The following is a 21,487-nucleotide window of genomic DNA, read 5'->3' as shown; positions in this document are numbered from 1 at the left end:
AAAGTTTAATAGGCTGCTAAAAAGAATGTGCATGCTTTAGTGATTGGGTGGAATGTTCTGTAGATCATGTTAAATCCATTTGATTTATGATGTCATTTACGTCTAGGATTTCTGTTGAGGTTTTTGTCTATTTTGTTTGTTGGGTTTGTTGTTGCTGTATTTTAGTGGAGTGACCACCGACACAGGTTCAAGACAGATGAGGGCACAGCATGGAGAGAGAGGTGGGCATGAAATCCCATTTCCAGCTCAGGAGTGTCAGCAACTGATGGGAAGGGGAGAGTACAATTTCTTAATAGGTACTGCCCCTGGTGGCTTGACCACGCTCTCTTGAATCTTGCACAACCCAGAGTATGTGAGTAGCACAGGGTTTTAAGAAAAACAGAAGACACAAAGAGAGTGGGAAGTGGGTAGATCTGAAAGGACAGGTGAACATGATCAAGTGCATATGAAATTCCCGAAGAACTGATAAAAAAGATGGGAAAGATTTAGGAAAAGACTCAGATATTTATTCATATTTTTTTTAAACCTGTTCATTTTCTGTCAAGTTTCTCAGAGTATTTAGAATCTCACTGTCAGACAAAAACAACATCATGAGTATGACTAAGCTGACGGCAGATATGGAGGCTAAAGTGCCGGGCTTGTGAGATTTCAGTAAGGAGCAAGAATTCTAACAGAGCAGAGCGGGCATGGGGAAGCCACCGCAGAGGGGCTCACCATAAGCTCCACTGCCTGCAACTGCCATTTGTTTCCCATTTTGGGGCCACTGGGACTTAAGTTTGCATCAGAAGAAGTGACCATTCCATAAGTATTTCATCTCAATAGAACCTGGCTTAAATTGATCGTTATTTTGTAATCTTCTCATGGTTTTATGGTTTCTGGCTGAGTGAGCAGAATCTCATTTGGACACTGATGGACTGGATGCTTCACTGGGACAATTCACATGGACCCAGACTGCAGGCACATTGCAGGCCCTGGCACAGTTTTATTACCAGGACTCCTGAATCTGGAGAATAGTTCAGTCCTGAAAGGTCAGTGAAGATGCTTGGGTTTGAGCAGTACTAGCTTTTCTTGTCTGGTTTCTCTTGAGCCGGGGATTCCCTAAAACAAAGTCTCTTCTATCAGTGAACCCAGTCACAAGTCCTTTGTCCTCATCTTCTCTGCATCTTCTCTGTTTCTCCTCAAACAAAGTACCTCTCACTTTCTGTGTGTCTTGTCTTCATGTTCCTTAAAAGAAAGGACGTACTGGTTCAGGTATCACCGGACAGGGAGTTCCCCCTTCATGGGGTTCCCTTTGAGCTAAAGTTACCCTGCATTAATTTATAGATGTAATTCTGGTCCTATTACCTGACTAGACTGATAGGTCATGTGTTCCAGTACATTTTTAGGACATCAGAGGTATGATTAGGGCTGTCTTCCTCAGAAAGGATCAAAGGACAGGTAGGTATCAAGGTTCAAGGATTACCATGATATTAGATTCCATCTCCTTTTGCATAAATAGTCACAGATGTCACACTGACTACCCTCAACCCCAACCCCACCCCCATCCTTGGGGTCCTACACATCCTTGGGTTTTGGCCTGGCAGCTCAAATGCTGCTCCATTAGCAGGCAGCACAGCAAAGATTTTGGAATTATAGTCCTACCTTCTAATCCCAGCTCTGCCATTGTGGTTTTTTTATTTTTTTTTTATTTTTTATTTTTGATTGTTTGTTTTTGTTTTGACTAGTGACATTGTTAAACAATTTCCCTATGCCTCAAGGCTCATTTTAAAAATGAGTGTATGAGAAACTCTTTCAGTGAATTAGCATGAAGGGTGTAGGAGAAAAGTAAATAACATAATCATTCAGACTTCCCTAGCACCAAGCAAGATGAATGGTTTGTTCCCGTGGTTCCTATGAAGCTCAGTAATAGGGTCCAAGATTGTAGGCTCCCTTGCCTAGTCCACTACAGTGCCCTTTTGGTATAATAGTTACCTTTAATAGCTTTCATCCAGCTACTTTGCCACTGTGCTGGTTAGGTTTTTTTTTTTTTTTTTTTTTTTTTTTTTTGTCAACTTGACACAAGCTGGGGAATGGCCTTCATCAGATTGGCCTGTGGCCATTTATGTGGGAAATTTTCTTGATTAATGATTGATGTGTGAGGGCCTAGCCTGCTCTGGATCATGCCACCAGTGAGTAGATGGACCTTAATTGTATAAAAGCAAACTGAGCAATCCATGGAGAGCAAGCAAGTGGGCAGCATTCCTCCATTGCTGTTTGGGTTCTGGCCTCCAGATTCCTGCATTGACTTCCTGCCTGACTTTGCTTCCTGGTGAACTATAAACTATGAGTGGAAACAAGCCATTTCCTCCTTAAGTTGCTTTTGATCATGGCCTTTATCAGAGAAACAGAAAACAACTAAGACAGCTATCTTCTCACTAAACCATTTCAGAAGGACCCCTCTCCCAACTGTGTCCTAGAAGGGAGACACAGTGCATCTGTTCCTGGAGCTGTTTTGATATGGTTTATTTTACCCCAGAAGTGTGTTTCCAAAATCTACAGGTATTCCCCAGAGGCCTGGTTTCTTCCTCATTTGGTGACAGTTTTCTAGACTCTTGTTTATGACTCATGTTTGACATATGTTATGGGTAAATGCTCACTTCATGTATATGCACAGGGCAATTGATGGGGTACTCAATACAGCCTGTACCATGTACACAAAACTGAAGGGTGATTTTTCATTCCGTAGTTCACAGTACTAAATCACTCCTGTCTAACTGTTACCCAGGGACACACATGTAAGATCCTTACCTGATTCTTAGTACGTGTTAGATGTAGTTGTTGAGACTATTCTCGCTTCCTAGGATGCTTTCAAACACCCACTGTGTGGTCACAGTGTGTTTGCTCACACTCATGTTCTCACATCCCCTCATACATCAAGGAGTGTTGAACACTTTCTAAAATGTTATTATCTATTTGTATTTCTTCTTTTGGGATTCAGTTGTTCATTTCATTAGACCATTTATTGAATAGCAGTTTTATTTTTTGGCGTTTAATTTTTCTAGTTCTTTGTAAATTATGGACGTTAACCCCCTGTCTGAATTATGTCTAGTAATGATTCTCTCTCACTCTGTCTGTCTGTTCTACTGATAGATAACTGTGTGGGGCTGAGACCTTCTGTGCCATCTCATCTCCTGATCTCCGGGTCAAGTTTCTGTGCTATTAGTGTTATAGTAGAATTTTTGCCCACCCCAGTGTTTTGAAGAATATTTACTATGCTTTTCCTAGGGAGTTTCAGTGTTAGGGTTTTAAATTACGGTCTTTGATCCACTTTAGTTTTATACAAGGTGAAAGATATGGATGTAATTCCACATCCTGGATTACAGTTTTTCTAGCACCATTTGTTGAACAGCTATGGCCTTGGTTTATTTTAGGGTCTTTTATTCTGTGCTGTTAGTCTACCATATGAGTATGAGACTGGTCACTTTGTCACCGTGGCAGTATAACTTGAGGCCAGGCATTGTGGTACCTCCAGCTGTATTCTTTTCTCTCAGGATCACTTTGGATAGTCTATGGTTCCATGTGAATTCTTGGGTTATTTTTTTTCCTAGATCTGTGAAATATGGCATAAAGAGTTTGATTGGCATTACACTGTATTTGTGGAGTTCTTTTGGTAGGCCATTTTCATGATATTAATTCTGTGAATCCAGAAGCATGAAAGATCTTCCCATGATCACAATCGTGATCTTACCAGAGATATTTTCATATCCATGTTTATTGCTGCTCTGTTCACAACAGCAAGAAAATGGAACCAGCTTAGTTGTCTGTCAGTTGATGAGTGGATAATAAACTGTGTTATGTACACAAAATGGAATATTATTCAGCCATAAAAATGAAGTCATTAAATTAAAAAAAAAAACGAGTGGATCTAGAAAGTTTAATAGTAAGTAATCCAGGGGGGGGGGGGGAAATCACATACTCTCTCTGATATGGGCATCCTAGCTTATAAGGTACTTGTATATGGAAATTGGTTAAGTGTGAATATAGTTTAAAATTTAGAAAGAAAACCAATTGAAGGTAGTATTTCATGTTGAGGAAGTTCAGAGAATATGGAGAAAAGAATGCTCATGTCATGAAATAGGGCACACAGATTTTTTTCTAGTTTTAATCCCATCATCATTTCTTTCCTCTTTCCATACCCTCCAACTCCACTCCGCCCTCATCCCATGCTGGTTGTTTAAGTTTTCTGTGTGTTGACATAGCAAGAACCATTTTTGTATTCCAAAAGAATCCAGCATATGCTTCTACTCTGGGGGAGGCAGAGGTTGGGAAAGTCGGGCTTTCCTCCTAATCCCATTGGCTATTGGTGCAATAGTGATTCGAAAGGCTAGTGTGGAGAACATTTTTTTTCCTCATATTGACCCATTTAGAAAAAAAAACAGTGATTAAATTTGCTTTTGTTCTGGGGGAAGGAGATCTATAAATTGAAATTTCTCTCCCTTTCCCTCTCCCTTTTTCTTATGTTTAAAATAATATTAGATCAATCTACACAGTGTGGTTTAATGTGTAGATTGTATTGCTCTATGTGCTGGCTAGCTAGAATCTTGTCAACTTGACACAGCTAGAGTCATTTGGGAAGAGGAACCTCAACTGAGAAAAATGCTTCCACCAGGTATGTGTGTGGGCAAGTCTGCCGGCCATTTTCTTGATTGATGATTGATGTGGGAGGTCCCAGCTTGTTATGGGTGGTGCCAACCCTGGGCTGGTGGTCCTGAGTGCTGTAACAAAGGAGGCTGAACAAGCCATGTAGAGGAAGCTAACAAGCAGCATCTCTCCATGGCCTCTGCATTCATTGCTTCCCTCACTTCCCTAGATAAAGGACTATAAGCTATAAACTGAAACAAACCCTTTCTTCTCCAAGTTGCTTTTGGTCATAGCAATAGATGGTCATCCAAAACACTGCTGGTCTGTGTACTGGGTGTTATATGGGGGGAAAGGGGATCCACGGGGTCTGTGTACTGGTTCGAAATGGCCAAAGAGTTGGAGGTCTCCGAGGGAAAGCCAGAGCAAGGTCAGCTGCTAGGCTTCTTCTGCTCCCCCAGAGTTGGTAGTAGGTAGCAGGGTGAAGCAGGCAATTAGGGGCCAAGGTCATGGCGGGAAGTGCCTGTGATAAATTACAGCACCCTGCTGGCTGGGCCAGCATCAAAAGCTTCCAGAGAGAATACTCATTCTTGGAGTATTACAGCTTGATAAGACAGGCACTCTCAGACATCTTTGGTGAAATAACTTGTGCGCTTTATTCCTAGTGCATAGGACCTTATAAACACTTTGGGGTGGGATCTAGAGGCAGATGCTTTCTGTTGGCTCAGTCTGAGATGTTAGGGATGCCTCGTCTGCATGTGAAGGTATTGTCCCTGGTTGTCACAGTCCTTTCAATGGGGTGTCGTGGTCATGTGTTCAGGACAGGAACCTGCTCAGGAGTAGATTTAAACACCTATTGTACTTAATTATGAGAATTGCTAGGGTTCCTGAAACTCGACCTTACCAGGTTTTCTGTCTGGTCGCACGGTCCACTGCCTCACAAGACACAATCCATGCAATGAAGTATGGATAAAATGGTTTTCAAAATTCTTAAGCCCATGAACTGCTTAGCCCTTTTGTGGCCTCTGCAAATGTGTCCACTGTGAGTCACTTCCACAATTACATGGGTTTTCAAAAGAAACACTGCACAGGTAAAAGGAAGGTAAGATTTGAGTTTCCCATGCTGACAGCCTCCTCCAGCTTTTCATCTGGGGGATGCTGGTGGACCCAGTTATTGTGCGCTTGCTGGGAAGTACATCCTTACATACACCCTGACACACTACACAGGAGATGGTTTCCAGCCAATGGAGCCCATGAACGCAGCTTTTGTGTGCTCATCCACCGTTCTCAGAGCTCTTGCTTTCTGATGGCTGCCTGTAAGCATTTTCTTCAAGACAGACTTCCCTCGGCACAGTGATGAGAAGAAGTCATGTTGGAGGTCTGCTTTGCTTGAGCAAATAGAACATGGGACATCCTGTGCTTTCTCAGAGTCAGGTCCAGCTACCCAAGAATGGCTTCAGTTCATAAATCTGACTCTGTGGGGGGCTTTTCTGGACAAAGCCTGTTGGGAGAGGCATCAGTGGAGAAGACTGGATGGTTGAGCTGAGCCACTTGTTGAGAAGCTGCATTCCTGAACTTCTGCAATTTTGTTTCCAGAAGCTTTTATCTAAGAGGGCAGTGTCTACCTAATTGCTTTAAAGATGTGCTTGTTAACTTAACCCCTCCCCTTTTTTAAATACAATAACATCATCACAGTTTTTGAAAAAAGTACATGAAATCCAAGCCAGGCAACCTGAGGCCTATCTGAACTACAAAGCTATTCAGTGTCTGTCTGTCTGTCTGCCTGACTTTCCTTAAATGCAGCGATGGGTCAAAGGGTTCAATGCTGTAGGTCCTTACAAGAACACACAGGGACATCTGACAAGAAGATAAACTAACCTGGAATAGTAAAGGCTTGGTTTGCATTTTTCCAAGTAGAATACCTACAGTAATTCTACCAGTCCACGGCCTCTAGTTTCCTTTCAGATGCTGCAGTAACACACTGCGACAAAAACAAACTAGAGAAGAAAAGTGTTTCTGTTTAATATTTATGTCCAACATGGAGGACAGTCAGGGCAGGAACTCACGCAGGAACTGAATTGGAAACCATGGAGAGCTGTTCCTTTTACTTGCTCTTAGGTTAATGCTTAGGTAGCTTCCTTATACAGCTCAGGACCTGCCTAGGGAATGGTGCTGCTCATAGTGTGTTGGGCCCTCCTATATGAATGAACCATCAGACATGCCCATGGGCCATCTGCTCTGGGTGGTCCTTCATTTGAGACTATGTCTCAGATGACGAGGGTGCGTCAAGTTGACAATTAAAACTAACTAGAACACCCCATTAATCTGAAAGGTGGGGAGTGAAGCGATCTTGCAAAGGTGGAGGAAGAGAAGTAAGTATTAGGTAAGAAAGGCGCTTGCTTGCCTGAAAAACAAAGGACAAAGGTCCCTTTGATGTGGAAGCTTATTTTTACTTTTTGGGGAAAAAAAGTTGGTTTCAGTAGCTTCAGGTCCCTCTTGCCTTTGAATCCCTTTCCTTCCAATCACAAGCAGTTCTTTAGAAAGCCGTGCTGCAAGCTTCTGGAGCCAGAAGGTTGTCTCCAGGCTAGATTCCTACTACCATTTCCCTGAACTTGTGGTATTGTATGCCAGGGCTGTTGAGGCTAAATCCTGACCTCGCTGAACCTGGAGCATGTCCTGATATATCAGGATGCAGAGTGGGCCAAGGCAGATGTGTGGGGTGTGGACATTGGCAGATGTGATCACAAGAGCAGCCAGGGAAAATGTGACAGCTGGCATGCGTTCCACACGTAGACCACACCAGAGTGGTCACATCATTTGCTGTGCCAGGAGGGAGGCAGAGCAGGTCACCCATGACAACTGAGGAATGAGAAAATCGACTGGCTTGTTTCCTCCCTTCCTGAACTGCAGTTTGGGGTGACTTGGAATGCTTCCTTGTACTCGGGTGTCTGAATCGCTGCTTTCACGGGGCTCGTGAAGGAGCCATGTCTTTCCAACTGGAGCAGTATGCCGCTCCATGGATCCTGCTGACAGCATCTTGAGAGAGGTACAGAATGGGACACAGAATCATGCTTAGCTGTCTGGACCACAGGTCACACCGTGGTGAGAAATGTGAAGAACAAGAATAACAACATCTCTGTGGCCTGATAAAAGACTCGGGCAGAAGCAGTCTGACCCCATAGGGGTCAGAGATGGCAGTGCCAAGGAATCTCCTGGCTCTTGGCAAGAAGCATTCCAAGGAAGCCATTTCACATCATGTCTGTAGACCTGTGCTGGGAACAGTTAACAGAGGTGGGCGGCAGCACTCTACCCTCATGATATTGGTGTGTGTGTGTGTGTGTGTGTGTGTGTGTGGCACCGGATGTAAGGGCAGCACTGTGAACAGGCACTGAACTTTAGATATGGGACCTAGCATAATCCATGACGGAGTGTTCCAACCCATGTGCACCTAGCAGGATGGATATGCATCCCCTCCCTTTTAGGGGTAAGGAGATTAAAGCTTATCATGGGTGAGTGGCCTTCTCAAGACAACACAGCTAAGAGGACCTGGGGCTGGAATGGAATTCTTGCAGCCTGGTTTTAGATGCCTGGCCAGGGATTAACTGGGGGGAGGAGGTCATGCTGGGGCTGAAACTCAGGGCTTTATGCATTCTAGGCAACCCATTTTTATTTTTTCACTAATAGTAATAAACAATAGTTGGCTGTTTCCAAACTGTGTTGTGGCAGATTCACTGCTGTTTTTTTTTTTTTTGTTTTGTTTTGTTTTTTTTTAAATTTTATTTCTGTGTCCCTGTCTTCCTCACACCTGCCATGGTATTTTCTTACCTTAATTTTTATCTAAAATGCTGAAGCCTTGGAAAGGACAAACATAGATTATGGATCAAATGATTCTATTGGTACTTTGAAGTCAAGAAGGCTATAGAGTGAGGTCAAGAAGAGAGTAGATGGCAATGTTAAATTCTTCAGAGCGGCAAAGGTAAGTTTGTCAGTGGTCCAACAGATTTCATAGTTCCATCCAGTGTGCTAAAGTTGCCTTTCCTTAGGTAACCATGTGCCCCTGGCACTCTGTCCCCTTTCTAGGAAGCAAACACTATTACCAGTTTGTGTGCACACACAAAAACACACTATATTTAATGTTGTACACCTCTCGCCATTGATTAAAATTAACTCCGTATCTCTAGTCACGTAGACTAAGATGTCTTCAGGCTTCTTAACTGGTGAGAGTCCTGAGTCCTTTCTGCCTGAGAGACTCTTATGTACCTCCCCCCAAATATGTTATAGAAATCCATCATCTACTAATAATAAACCATGAAAGGATTTATCTAAACTAATTTTTTGTTATAGACATAATTTTACCATTTTTTAAAGGACAAAAGCAGGTTTGCATGCTAACAAGATGGAGGGATATTTGTTTTACACAAAGAATTAAATCTTGACTGAGTATTTCATACTATAGACCAGCCAGTATCAATATTTTGACTTTAGAGTTGCCAATGCTGAAAGTCATGCCGCTTTGCATGAATGTGGAGTACAAAAAGGAAGCATTACTGTTAGGCCATTTTAGTAATTGTTGGGAATTCTATCTTAATCCCGAATTTACTCAATGATTTAAAAAAAAAAAAACTTCTCTAATACAACATATTCCAACCATAGTTTCCCTTCCCTCTACTGTTCTCTCCTCTCCTCTAGATCCATTTCTCCTCCATTTCCCTTCAGAAAAGAGCAGGCCTCCCAGGGATATTAGCTGAGCACATCATAACAAGACACAATAAGGCACAGATCCTTATATCAAGACTGGACAAAGTAACCCAGTAGGAGGAAAAGGGTCCCAAGAGCAGATAAACAAATCAGAGACATCCCTACTCCCACTGTTAGGAGTCCCACAAAAACACCAAGTCAGCAAGCATAACATCTATGCTGAGGGTCTAGCGCCAGCCCATGCAGGCTCCATGATTACTACTTCAGCCTCAGTGAGCCCTATGAGCCTTGTTCAGAAGATTCTATGGGCCATGTTCTCCTGGTGTCCTTGACTTCTCTGGTTCCTTTCTTTCCTTCTTCTGTGGGGTCCCTCTGAGATCAAAGGGGAGGGGCCCAATGGAAGCCTCTAATTTGGGCTCTCTCCACCTAATGTTTGATTGTAGATATATGTCTCTGCTCCCATCATCTACCAGAGGGAGCCTCTCTGATGACAGTTGGGCTAGATACCAATCTATGAGTATAGCTGAATATCATTAGGAACCATTTTGTTGATTTTTTCCTATCCTAGGTCTCTAAGTTACCCAGCCTCTAGTTCCTGGCTATCCAGACAGTGTCAGGTGTGAGCTTCCTCTTGTGGCATGGTCCTCAAATTAGACCGTGCATTGGTTGGCCACTTCTACAAGTTCTGCATCTCCCCTAGCACATCTTTCAGGCAGGATAGGTTATAGGTCAAAGATTTTGTGGCTGGTTCAGGCTCTGTATTCTCCATTACTAGAAGGTCCAGGTCCAAATACATTCACTGATTTTTTGTTTTTAAATGAAGCTTAAGTCAGCAACTCTGTGAACCAAATACTCTAACACAATCAAATCCAAAGCTATATCAATTGGATATGCGCTGAGGATCTTTGAGATGGTAGAAAATACTGTCTTTGTGTCCCATCATTATGATGTTATGCTCTATAAGAACAGAAAACTTTAATGTACAGTAAAAACATGGTGGTTAAGAACATATTGTAACCTTGCATCTGACATTGATGGTGTCTGGCGTGATAGTGTACAGTGCAGGGCACACATGCTGATTGTGTGCTGCAATCCAGCAAGCCTTGCTAATAATACCTCAGATTCATCATACATTTGGCAACAAATTAACTTTTGGCTGTTGTTCATTCAGATCCCCTTTCCTGTGGCCAGATTTTTCACTATCTCCATGATCAGTTAAAGCCACAACCATAGTTTAAGAAGCTGTAGTGAAACTAACAGAACAGTGTAGCAAAGAGGATCATCACTGTTTTGGTGGTGGTACAGGGTTCTACAGTATGGTCATGTGAAAACTGATCTTATGATGGTTTGTTTTGAGCGGATACAACAAAAGCACTTCTGTCCAGGAGAGAAACTGGATGAGGCTGAAACAGCTCAGCTCAAGAGTGTTATGTTGAAGAAAGTTGATATGGTGCCAAGGTGTAAGCACCCCGTTTTGGTACCTCTATTCAGAGTTAACAAGGTAACTCTCTGAAGCAAGAAGATTGGGCTTGGTGCCAACCAAACCAGGGGCCAGACTGGGTCCCATTATTGCCAAGGGATTTTCTTAGACCCTGAAACTTGTTTACTGCCCTAGCTGAACCTAAGAATGATCCCATTACTGCCAAAAGTTTTCTTACAGTTGCAACTCTGCTATGATGTAGAACCTCCATTTCTGAACATGGCTCACTTTCTCATATGTCAGGTATGGTACTGGCCCCAATGTTCTGGAAGTTATAAGTCTGTGTTTTTCCATCTCTGTAACTCTAGCTTTCAGAATATCCTGAGTGGAAAGAGGTTTGATAAATGCTTACTTGGATGACTGTCTGGATTTGAAGCAGAGTCAAAATGAGGGGTATGGCTCTGGTTGCCTTTTCCAGTAAGGACTAGACCCGCTGAGCCACCTTGGCTAACCAAGTCCTCAGGCAAAAGTTCCCTGGTAGGAGTGCCTTAGTCATCTGGTTTCTGCTTTTGAATGTTTCATTACAGATAGAAGAATCTAAATTCAGATCTGTTCAGCGCAAATGTTGCTACTTTCCTTGTTTAACAGACAGGGATTGAATCTACATTTGAATGTTTTCATCTATAAAGCAAGGAAGACCCAATTTATCTTCTCTGTTTTTATTAAACTTAAATGAACTTTCATGGACTGAACGTAACAATGTCTGTGAAAGATAAGAGAAGCATGTTGTTTTCCTCCTCTGTTTCCTGAAGGTTGATCCGCAGAATTGGTCACTGTGGATTTTGAGTGTATGTTAATTAATAACAGGATCAAGTTTAGAAGTCAGATTACTGTGACTGGTTGGTATTCTAGAATGATAAGGGTCACCCTACATGTGCTTTCTTCAAGTTGACAATAACAAATCAACATTTATTTGTGTATAATTGTATAATTTAAAAGTACACAGAATTGGGGTCTTGGAGATAGCTTAGAGGTTAGGAGTTCTTGGGATTATTTCAATCTTCTTGTATCTGTTGAGACCTGTTTTTTGACTTACTATATGTTTAATTTTGGAGAAGGTACCATGAGGTGATGGAAAGAAGGTATATTCTTTGGTTTTAGGTTGAAATATTCTATAGATATCTGTTAAATCCATTTGACTCACAACTTCTGTTGGTTTTACTTTGTCTCTGTTTAATTTCTGTTTCCATGATCTGTCCATTGATGAGAGTGGGGTGTTGAAGTCTCCTACTATTATTATTTGAGGTACAATGTATGCTTTGAACTTTAGTAAAGTTTCTTTTATAAATGTGGGTACGCTTTCATTTGGAGCATAGATGTTCAAAGTTGAGAGTTCATCTTGGTGGATTTTTCCTTTGATGAGTATGAAGTGTTCTTTCTTATCTTTTTTGATAACTTTTAGTTGAAAGTCAATTTTATTTAATATTAGAATGGCTACTCCAGCTTGTTTCTTGGGACCATTTGCTTGGAAAATATTTTTTCAGCCATTTACTCAGAGGTAGTGTTTGTCTTTGTCACTGAGATGTGTTTTCTGTATGCAGCAAAATGCTGGATCCTGTTTATGTGTCCAGTCTGTTAACCTATGTCTTGTATTGGGGAATCAAATCCATTGATATTAAGAAATATTAAGGAATACTGATTGTTGCTACCTGTTGTTTCTGTTGTGATAGGTGGAATTAAGTTTGTGAGGGAATCTTCTTTTGAGTTAGTTGAATGATTACTTTCTTGCTTTTCCTAGGGTATAGTTTCTCTCCTTGTATTAGAGTTTTCCATCTATTATTTGTAGGACTGGATTTGTGGAAAGATATTGTGTAAATTTGTTTTTGTCCTGGAATATCTTGGTTTCTCCATCTATCTTAATTGCTAGTTTTGCTGGGTATAGTAGCCTGGGCTGGCATTTGTGTTCTCTTAGGGTCTGTATGACATCTCTACCCAGGATTCAAATTGATCCATTTTTATCTCCTTGTACAAAACTCAAGTCTAAGTGAATAAGGAACCTCCACATAAAATCAGATACACTGGAACTAATAGAAGAGAAAGTGGGGAACAGCCTCAAACACACACGAGAACAGGAGAAAAATTCCTGAACAGAACACCAATGGCTTATGCTCTAAAATCAAGAATCAACAAATGGGATCTCATAAAAGTGCAAAGCTTTTATAAGGCAAAAAACACTGTCAAGAGAAAAAAATGTCAACAAATAGACTGGGAAAATATCTTTACCAATCCTACATTCAATAGAGTATATATCCAATATCCAATATATACAAAGAATTCAAGAAGTTAGACTCCAGAGAATCAAATAACCTTATTAAAAATGGGGTACAAAGCTAAACAAAGAATTCTCAATTGAGGAAAACTGAATGGCTGAGAAGCACCTAAAGAAATATTTAACATCCTTAGTCATCAGGGAAATGCAAATCAAAGTAACCCTGAGATTCCACCTCACACCAGTCAGAATGGCTAAAATCAAAACCAGTAGATGCTGGTGAGGATGTGGAGAAAGGTACACTCCTCCATTGTTTGTGGTATTGCAAGCTGGTACAACCACTCTGGAAATCAGCCCACTGTTCCTCAGAAAATTGGACATAGTACTACCTGACAGCCCAGCTATTTCACTCCTGTGCATATACCCAAAAGAAACTCCAACATCTAACATGGCCACATGTTCCTCCATGTTCATAGAAGTCTTATTTATAATAACCAAAACCCAGATGTCCTTCAACAGAGGAATGAATGGATACAGAAATTGTGGTACATTTACACAATGGAGTACTTCTCAGCTACTAAAAACAACGACTTCATGAAATTCTTAGGCAAATGTATGGAACTAGAAAATATCATCCTGTATGAGGTAACCCAGTAAAAAACAAACAAACAAACAAACAAACAAACATGGTATGCATACACTGATAAGTGGATATTAGTCCAAAATCTTGGAATACCCATGATACAATTCACAGACTACATGAAGCACAAGAAGAAGAAAGACTAAAGCATGGATGCCTCATTTCTTCTTAGAAGGGGGAACAAAATACTCAAGGGAGGAAATATGGAGACAAAGTGTGGAACAGAGACTGAAAGAAAGGCCATCCAGTGACTGCCCTACCTGGAGATCTAGCCCATATACAGACATCAAGTTGCATATTGCAGATGCCAAGAAGTGCTTGCAGACAGGAGCCTGATATAGCTGTCTCCTGAGAGGCTCTGCCAGAGCCTGACAAATACAGTAGTGGACTGAGCATGATGTCTCCAATGGAGGAGTTAGAGAAAGGACTGAAAGAGCCAAAGAGGTTTGCAACCCATAGGAAGAACAATATCGACCAACCAAATCCCCAGAGCTCCCAGGGACTAAACCACCAAACCAAAGAGTACACATGGAGAGAGACCCATGGTTCCATCAACATATGTAGCAGAGGATGGCCTTGTGGGACATCAGTGGGAAGAGAGGCCCTTGGTCCTGTAAAAGCTGGTTTTCCCCATGTAGGGGAATGCCAGGGCAGAGAGGCAAGAGTGGGTGTGTGGGTGGGGAATTACCCTCATAGAAGCAGGGGGAGGGAGGACAGGATAGGAGGTTTCCAGACGGGAAACCAGGAAAGTGGATAGCATTTGAAATGTAAATAAATAAAATATCCAATAAAAAAACTGAACAACAAAAAAAGAGTTCTTGGTTGTTCTTGGGGAGAACTGGGTTTGTTTCCCAGCACATGGACGCTTACAAATGCCTGTAACTTCAGTTCCAAATCAGAGTTCTCTTTGGACATACTCAGGCTCCTACACACACATGTATATACTCAGACATGCACATAAAATAAATACATTTAAAAGTTAATAGAACCAAATGAAAAATATGTTAGCACTGTAGCACACAAATGACTTAGAAGCACCAATTAGTTTGAGAAAGGCTCATAAATAACTGGGCAGACAAAAATTTTAAAATTGCTCTTTCTAGTATTTAATTTATGAGCACTTTGTTGAGTGATAGCTTTCGTTCTATGTCTATCGCTTTTAAAAATATTTTATATTCATTGAAAATTGTACATACTTACATGGCTATACCACCAATGTCCATCTTAGCAGTTTTGTGAAGGGGAATGGCAATGATTTTAGACTTCCTTTTTAAAATGGAAACCCTCCCAAACTGTCTGAAGACAAAAGAGGAATCTTTGAAGTGTGTGATGGTTGTAGTCATTAACTTGGCTGGCTTAAGAGATGTGAAGCAAATCTATGAGTCTTTGGGGACATTTTTCAGAGGCTTGACATTTGGGATAGTGATTGAGGAAGAGATCTACTCTCAATGGGCAGTGAAGAGATTAAAAAGTCAGAGGAAAGGCATTATCTGCATGGTTTCTTCACTGCTGCTTCCTGGGTGAGGGGTCTGCTGCTACCATGTATCTCATGCCAGCTCCAAGCAACTTGCAGGCTTTCACCATCCAACTGGGACTGTCGAGGTGTCCAGTTTTTTAGACTGAGCACCTGTAAGGTTCTGTTCATACAGACAGCCATTTTTAGATTCCCCAGCCCTTATCATATAAAACAATCTGACAGATCTCTGAATAATTCATCTCCCCCCCCCCCCAAGAAGGGCTTCTATTTCTGTGATAAAATGCCATGACCAAAGCAAGTTTGGGAGGAAACAGTTTACTTCAGCTTTCAGTCATACTCCATCACTGAGGGAAGTCAGGGCAGGAGCTCAAGGCAGGAACTGAAGCAGAACCCATGGAGAAACACTGCTTGCTCTCCATGATTTGTTCATCCTGCTTGGTTAAGCACTCTAGAACTAGAGGGGATACCATCCACAATGGACCATGTACGCTTACATTGATACCTAATTAAGAAAATGCCTTACAGGCTTGCCTATGGGCCAATCTTTCTTTTTTAATTGAACATTTTTTTTATCATATGATGTATTTTGGCTATGTTTTTCTCCTTCTACTAATTCTTCCCTGATCCTTCCTACCTACCCAACTTTATGTTATTTTTCTCTTTCCTTTCAAGAACAAACCAGCCATATAAGAAACAAAGGTAAAAAATCTCAAGGAACACATGCTCACCCCCACACACAAATGAAAATCACAACAAAAAACTAACAAGACAATAAAATGCTGTGGCCATCTTATGGAGGCATTTTCTGATTTATAATCCCCTTTTCTCAGATAACTTTAGAGTGTTTCATCTTACAAGTAAACTAGGATACTGTCCAATACAAAATATTTGCCAAAGAGCTTCAAACATGTATCTATTTGTCTTGTCAATGTAAGGTTCTAGTCACAAAAATTATTTAGAATTTTCTTATTTGTTTAAGTTGCTTTGTGTTTTATTAAAGTGAAGGAAAAATTCTTAAACATTAAAGTGATAAATAATAATTTTTTGTGAGGTGCTGTGGACACCATCAAATATTTTGATTCATGGTTACATTACACAGTGTTAAAATCAGTATAAATATATTTATCAACTCTTTGTGCTAAAATGTTAAAAAAGCAATCTCTATCTTTTTTGTAAATTTCCTCCCCAACCTACTCCCTTACTCTGTACCTAACCTCTGTAGCTATATGGATTGTAGCTTGCTTGTCAATGGCTTCACAGCTAACACCCACATATAAATAAACAAGTCCCATATTTGTCCTTTTGGATCTGTGTTACATTAGAATTATTTCTTTATTACCTCCATCCATATACCTGAAAGTTTCATGATTTCATTTTTTTAATGGGCTGGATATGCACACATTTCCACTGTGCAAATGTACTGTATTTTCTTTATCCATTCTTCTGTTGATGGACATTTAGGCTACCGCCTCCCCTAATTTCTGGCTATTATGAATAAAGCAGCAATGATCACATTTGAGCAAGTGTTTCTATAGTGTTGACCAAATGACAGTGTCTTTTGCCATATGGATGATTTTCAGTTTTATGAAACTGACTTATAAATTGTTGATCTTAGTATCTGTGCTAATGGGATTCTGTTTAGAATGTTGTCTCCTATTCCAAGGGGGTTACTTTCTCTCCTAATAGATTCAGTATATATTGAAGCATCTATTTAGATTCTTCTGCATGTAGCCACCAAGTATGAGCAGCACCATTTGTTGAAGATGCTTTTCCCCAGTGTTTATTGTTGACCTTATTATTAAAAAAAATCAAGCATTTATAGTTATGCGGTTTGATGTCTGGGTCCTCTGTTAGATTCCATGGATGAACACTTCTGACAACACTTTGTTTTTATTATTAGGCTTTTGTAGTAAGGCTTGAAATTATGGATGATGATTCCTTCTAAGCAGTTCTATTTTTGTGCTTGTTCTAGCTATCTTTGGATTCTACGTTTCCACATGAAGCTTAGAATTGTCCTTTCAAGATCTGGGAAGAATTGTGTTGGAATTTTGATGGGGATTGCATAAAATCTGTAGATTGCTTTTGGTAGGCTGACTATTTTTAGTATGTTATTTCTATCAATCCATGAGCATGGGAGATCTTTCCATCTTTTGACATCTTCAATTTCTTTCTTCAAAGACTTGACATTTTTAATCACACTAATCTTTTACTCACTTGGATAAACTTACCTCCAAGATATTTTATAATATTTGAGGCTATTTGGAATGGTGTTACTGCTCTGATTTCCTTCCCAGTCTGTTTGTCATTGGTATGTATATAGGAGGGCTATGATTTTTGTGAGATAATTTTGCATCCAGTTACTTTGCTGAAAGTGTTTCTCAGGTATAGAAGTTTCCCAGTAGGTTTTTAGGATCACTTATATATACTTCTGTCTCATCTTCAGTCACTGAAATTCTCCCTTCTATCTCCTGTCTTCTGGGAATGACGCTTACCTGTGTTTTTGTTTGAGTTCCATTTTTACTTTGGATTTTCTTTAGTGATTCTATTTTTACTTACATGCCTCAAGTTGTTTTGTTTATTTCCTTCCACTGTTTGTGTTTTCTTAGGTTTCATTAATGAATTTATTCATGACCTGTTTCAGGTCCTTGATCATATTCATACTAGCTATTTTGAAATCCTTGTCTTATGCTTTTTTAAAAGTTTTTAGTTTTTAATGAACTTGTAAACAAAAACTCCCATTTCAAAATAAAACAAAATTCCAGATCACATAGATGTTTGCAGTGATTACATTTATCTAAGCAACACACATACATGTTCAGTTGTTAGATGATAACTAAATTTCTGTGACAAATATGCTTTTTGTTAATAGCAAGAACATTATAGAGTTAATGCAGAGTCCTAAGATAATCTAGTAGTCGTGATGTTTTTTTCTTAAGTCTTCACTTTAGATGCTGTTATTTCTAGCACAGGTAAGCAGGCAGAGTCTTTCAAATGCTCAAACACTGGAATCTTTGGTTGCTGCCATATCTGCTGGCTTGCAAACAAGAAGCCAGCCATTTAAAGAATGTTTTAAATTAACAACTTGCAAACCCCAGGGATGAAAAACCCTAAGAACACACAATTGTGAACATTTACAACCATCACAACTGTGGCTGAAGATCGTTCACACTGTTCTTCTGAAATGAGATCTCAAAGCAGTAAAGTTTAAATTAAAAGATTTTGACAGAAAAAAAAAAAAGGCATATGCACAATTTCTCCACCAATTTGTGTGTCAACTATTTAGTTAACTTTTCCACTTGAAAAAAAAATGCAATAGAAAACCGGACACCAAGTTTCACTACCTCAGTTAATATTCACAATGACAGCGGCCACAGCTCAGGATCAGCAGTGCTAGCCAGAGCCAGTTTATACTGAAATTAAGTTCTTAACACCAAGTAAATAGTTGTCCACAGCCACCGGCTAGTGTACATATGAACAAAAACACCCGGCTTTGGGGAGAAACGAATGCTGCTCCAGTCACCTGCTCTGCAGCTTCTCTTCCTCAGCTCACTCTTAGAAACCTTTCATGAATCAGTATGGCGGTTCCTCAGAAAACTGGACATAGTCCTACCTGAAGATCCAGTTATTCCACTTCTGGGCATATATCCCAGAGATGCTCCAATATAAGGGCACATGCACCACCATGTTCATAGCAGCCCTATTTATAATAGCCACAAGCTGGAAAGAACCCAGATGTCCTTCAGTAGATGAATGGATACAAAAATTGTGGTATATTTACACAATGGAGTACTACTCAGTTACTAGAAACAATGACTTTATTAAATTCCTAGGAAAATGGATTTATCTAGAGAATATCAAACTGAGTGAGGTAACCCAGTCACAAAAGAGCAAACAGAATATGCAGTCACTGATAATTGGATACTAACCTCAGAAAGCTCTGAATACCCAAGAAAACAACTCACTGACTATATGAAGGGAGAGAGAGAGAGAGAGAGAGAGAGAGAGAGAGAGAGAGAGAGAGAGAGAGAGAGAGAGAGAGAGAGAGAGAGAAACCTTTCATGATACATCAGTTTGCAAGTGGGTGGTGGGTGGGTGGGAGAGATGTTGGGAGGGGGTTGGGTCTGCTGACCTTGCCCACTGGCTGGGCTGCTTTCTGCTTTAACATTGTCCAATCAAACATGTAGTCATACTGGTAGTTCAGGGTCCTGAAAAGGATGCAGAATAGCTGCCTCAGATACATGTAATCCGGAGCTTCCTCAAAGCGCAGCCCACGACAGTAATGTAAGTACATGGCAAATTCTGCAGGAAACCCCTTACATAAAACTCCCACGGGAGTGGATATCTTCTTTTTTACTAATCTTTTCATATTTTTGTTTCTTTGTTGCAGCCTTTAGCCCTTGCCATGGCAGACTGGTTCTATTAAAATATCAAAACATATCCTAAAGACTCCACGTCATCTCGGAGACTCTGCTCAATACCAGGATGTGCGTTGCTGCTGGCGTACCGGGCAGTGCCAGTAAGGTTTAATCTTCTCTGCATGGTAAGTGTTGCCCTGTCCTGTTGTCTCTGGACATTTTGGCCAAGCCAAAATCAATAAGAAATAACTTACCACAGTGACGTCTAATAATAACCCATTTGGAAGTTATCAAGTTTAATGTCTCTGTATAAAATTCTTTGTATGCACATATTCAATTCTACTGATCATCTGGTCAGCTAACGTAAGTACAGTCTTCATAGTAAACCTTCTTGAACAGAAATTGAAGAGGTCTTCAAGGTTAGGTCCCAGAAGATCCATGACCTGCACATTATACTGTATGTGAGCGATGCCAACCCCACCTTGAAGAATCTTAGACAGTTTTTGCTCTCGAACAGCAACTGGGGATGCCTGGCCTTCTGGGATTCTAGTTTCACTGACACTTCCTCGCCATTGGTTATGCTGATCGCTAGATATATGTTCCCGAAGGAGCCAGATCTGATCTTCCACATGAGTTTATATTTTCCACCTACATAAATTTGGCCTTGGAGCTGCTGCTCGCCATCCTGAGACACGAAGAGGGAGGCAGGGGCAAAGCCCCAACCAACACCTCTAGCCGAGGATGGAAGCCTCCGGGGCTGAACCACGCGGCAGAACTGAGGCGGGACAACTTAAAACCAAGGTTTTGTTGGCGTTAGGAGGCGCAAAGGCGTCTGAGGGAAGCCGGTTCCCCTCTGCTCGAAGAGGGCCAGGTGACAGAGTGGTCATGCCTACTGAAGCCACTTGCTATTTGGGCAGCCGCCTCTCTTTTGTGTTCGCAGTGATGTCACCGGCTGGGGAAGGAGCGTGGTGACACAGTGAGGCTGTGAATTAGAGTGGTGGTACTGCTGCCACCGCTGCCACCATTGCTGTTGGTCCTGTTATTCCGGTCTTATGCTTCTATATCAAACTTCTCAGGGCTACAGTAGTAGTGTTGCTGGTTCTGATGGAGACAAATTATTCAGGCTGTTATTTTGATTCTATGAAGATATTTAGGTCTGGAATGGTTGTAATTCTAAGTGTGGGTATCTTGTCTTGTCTTTGTTGGGTGGGTGTTTTGTTCCTTGGTTTCTATTTCCCGCTCCGGATCTTAGGAGAGAATGGTGGCTGCGGGTTCTCAGGGAAGGGTTCTAAGTCTTTGCCTGGTGTGGCAAATGGGCGTCCTGCCTAGGACGTGTTTCTGTAGGACCCCCTTTTAGGGACCCCCACTCGATTCTTGGGACACGGGGTTACCCAATGAAACTCGAGAGATCTTCTTGCTGCAAAAGCACGAAGTAGTTTAATGGTGGAGCTCCGGGCCGATACGTATCTCACGCAGGAGACAGAGGTAACGACCACGAGGCTCGAAAGCTGGGGGGTTTTATAGGGAGGGGGTTGGGAGAGAGGGTTGGGGGGCTGGGAAGAAGTACAAAGTTTACCCAATAGCCTACTTGCAGTTAGGAAGTCTGGAGAATGGTGGGTCTTATCTAAGTTGTGATACAGGTAGTTAACATCTAATTTACATTTGACTGACGACTCAGTTGTAAAAGGCAGCCTTGGCCAGCTTCTGCATTCCTATCTTATCTTTAAGGTCTGTAAACCTAGCCTCAGGGTTGTTTTTAACAATGGGCTTAGCTGGGAATACCTGGACTGGTTTTACAACGTTCTCAGTCCTAGAATTTAATTTCCTTTCATTCCCCTTTTCTTCTGCATATACTAATTCTAATCGTAGAATTTAGAGGTCAGAGTCCCCTAATTCTGCTTCTATCTGAACTATAGGTTGATATTGTCTTTGAAGAACCATAAGCTTCACTGCATCTATTTTACTCTGAATGAAAGCAACTCCTTTGTTTATTATGCAGGGTCCAAAAACT

At 41.0% G+C, this 21,487-nt stretch overlaps 1 pseudogene across 1 annotated transcript in view; it reads right to left on the bottom strand.

The window, feature by feature from the left end:
• Positions 1 to 20,160, bottom strand: part of LOC308417134 (casein kinase I-like) — a 143,402-nt pseudogene extending 123,242 nt beyond the window's left edge. Inside the window, exon 1 of the transcript in view lies at positions 19,187 to 20,160. The product of the transcript in view is annotated as a casein kinase I-like (transcript). The remainder of the gene's footprint in view (positions 1 to 19,186) is intronic.
• Positions 20,161 to 21,487: the final 1,327 nt, after the last annotated feature.

The sequence above is a fragment of the Micromys minutus genome (assembly GCF_963924665.1).
Source record: "Micromys minutus genome assembly, chromosome: 1".
Classification (NCBI taxonomy): domain Eukaryota; kingdom Metazoa; phylum Chordata; class Mammalia; order Rodentia; family Muridae; genus Micromys; species Micromys minutus.
Note: the sequence above shows the minus strand (reverse complement) of the source record. Positions and strands in the feature narration are given on the sequence as shown.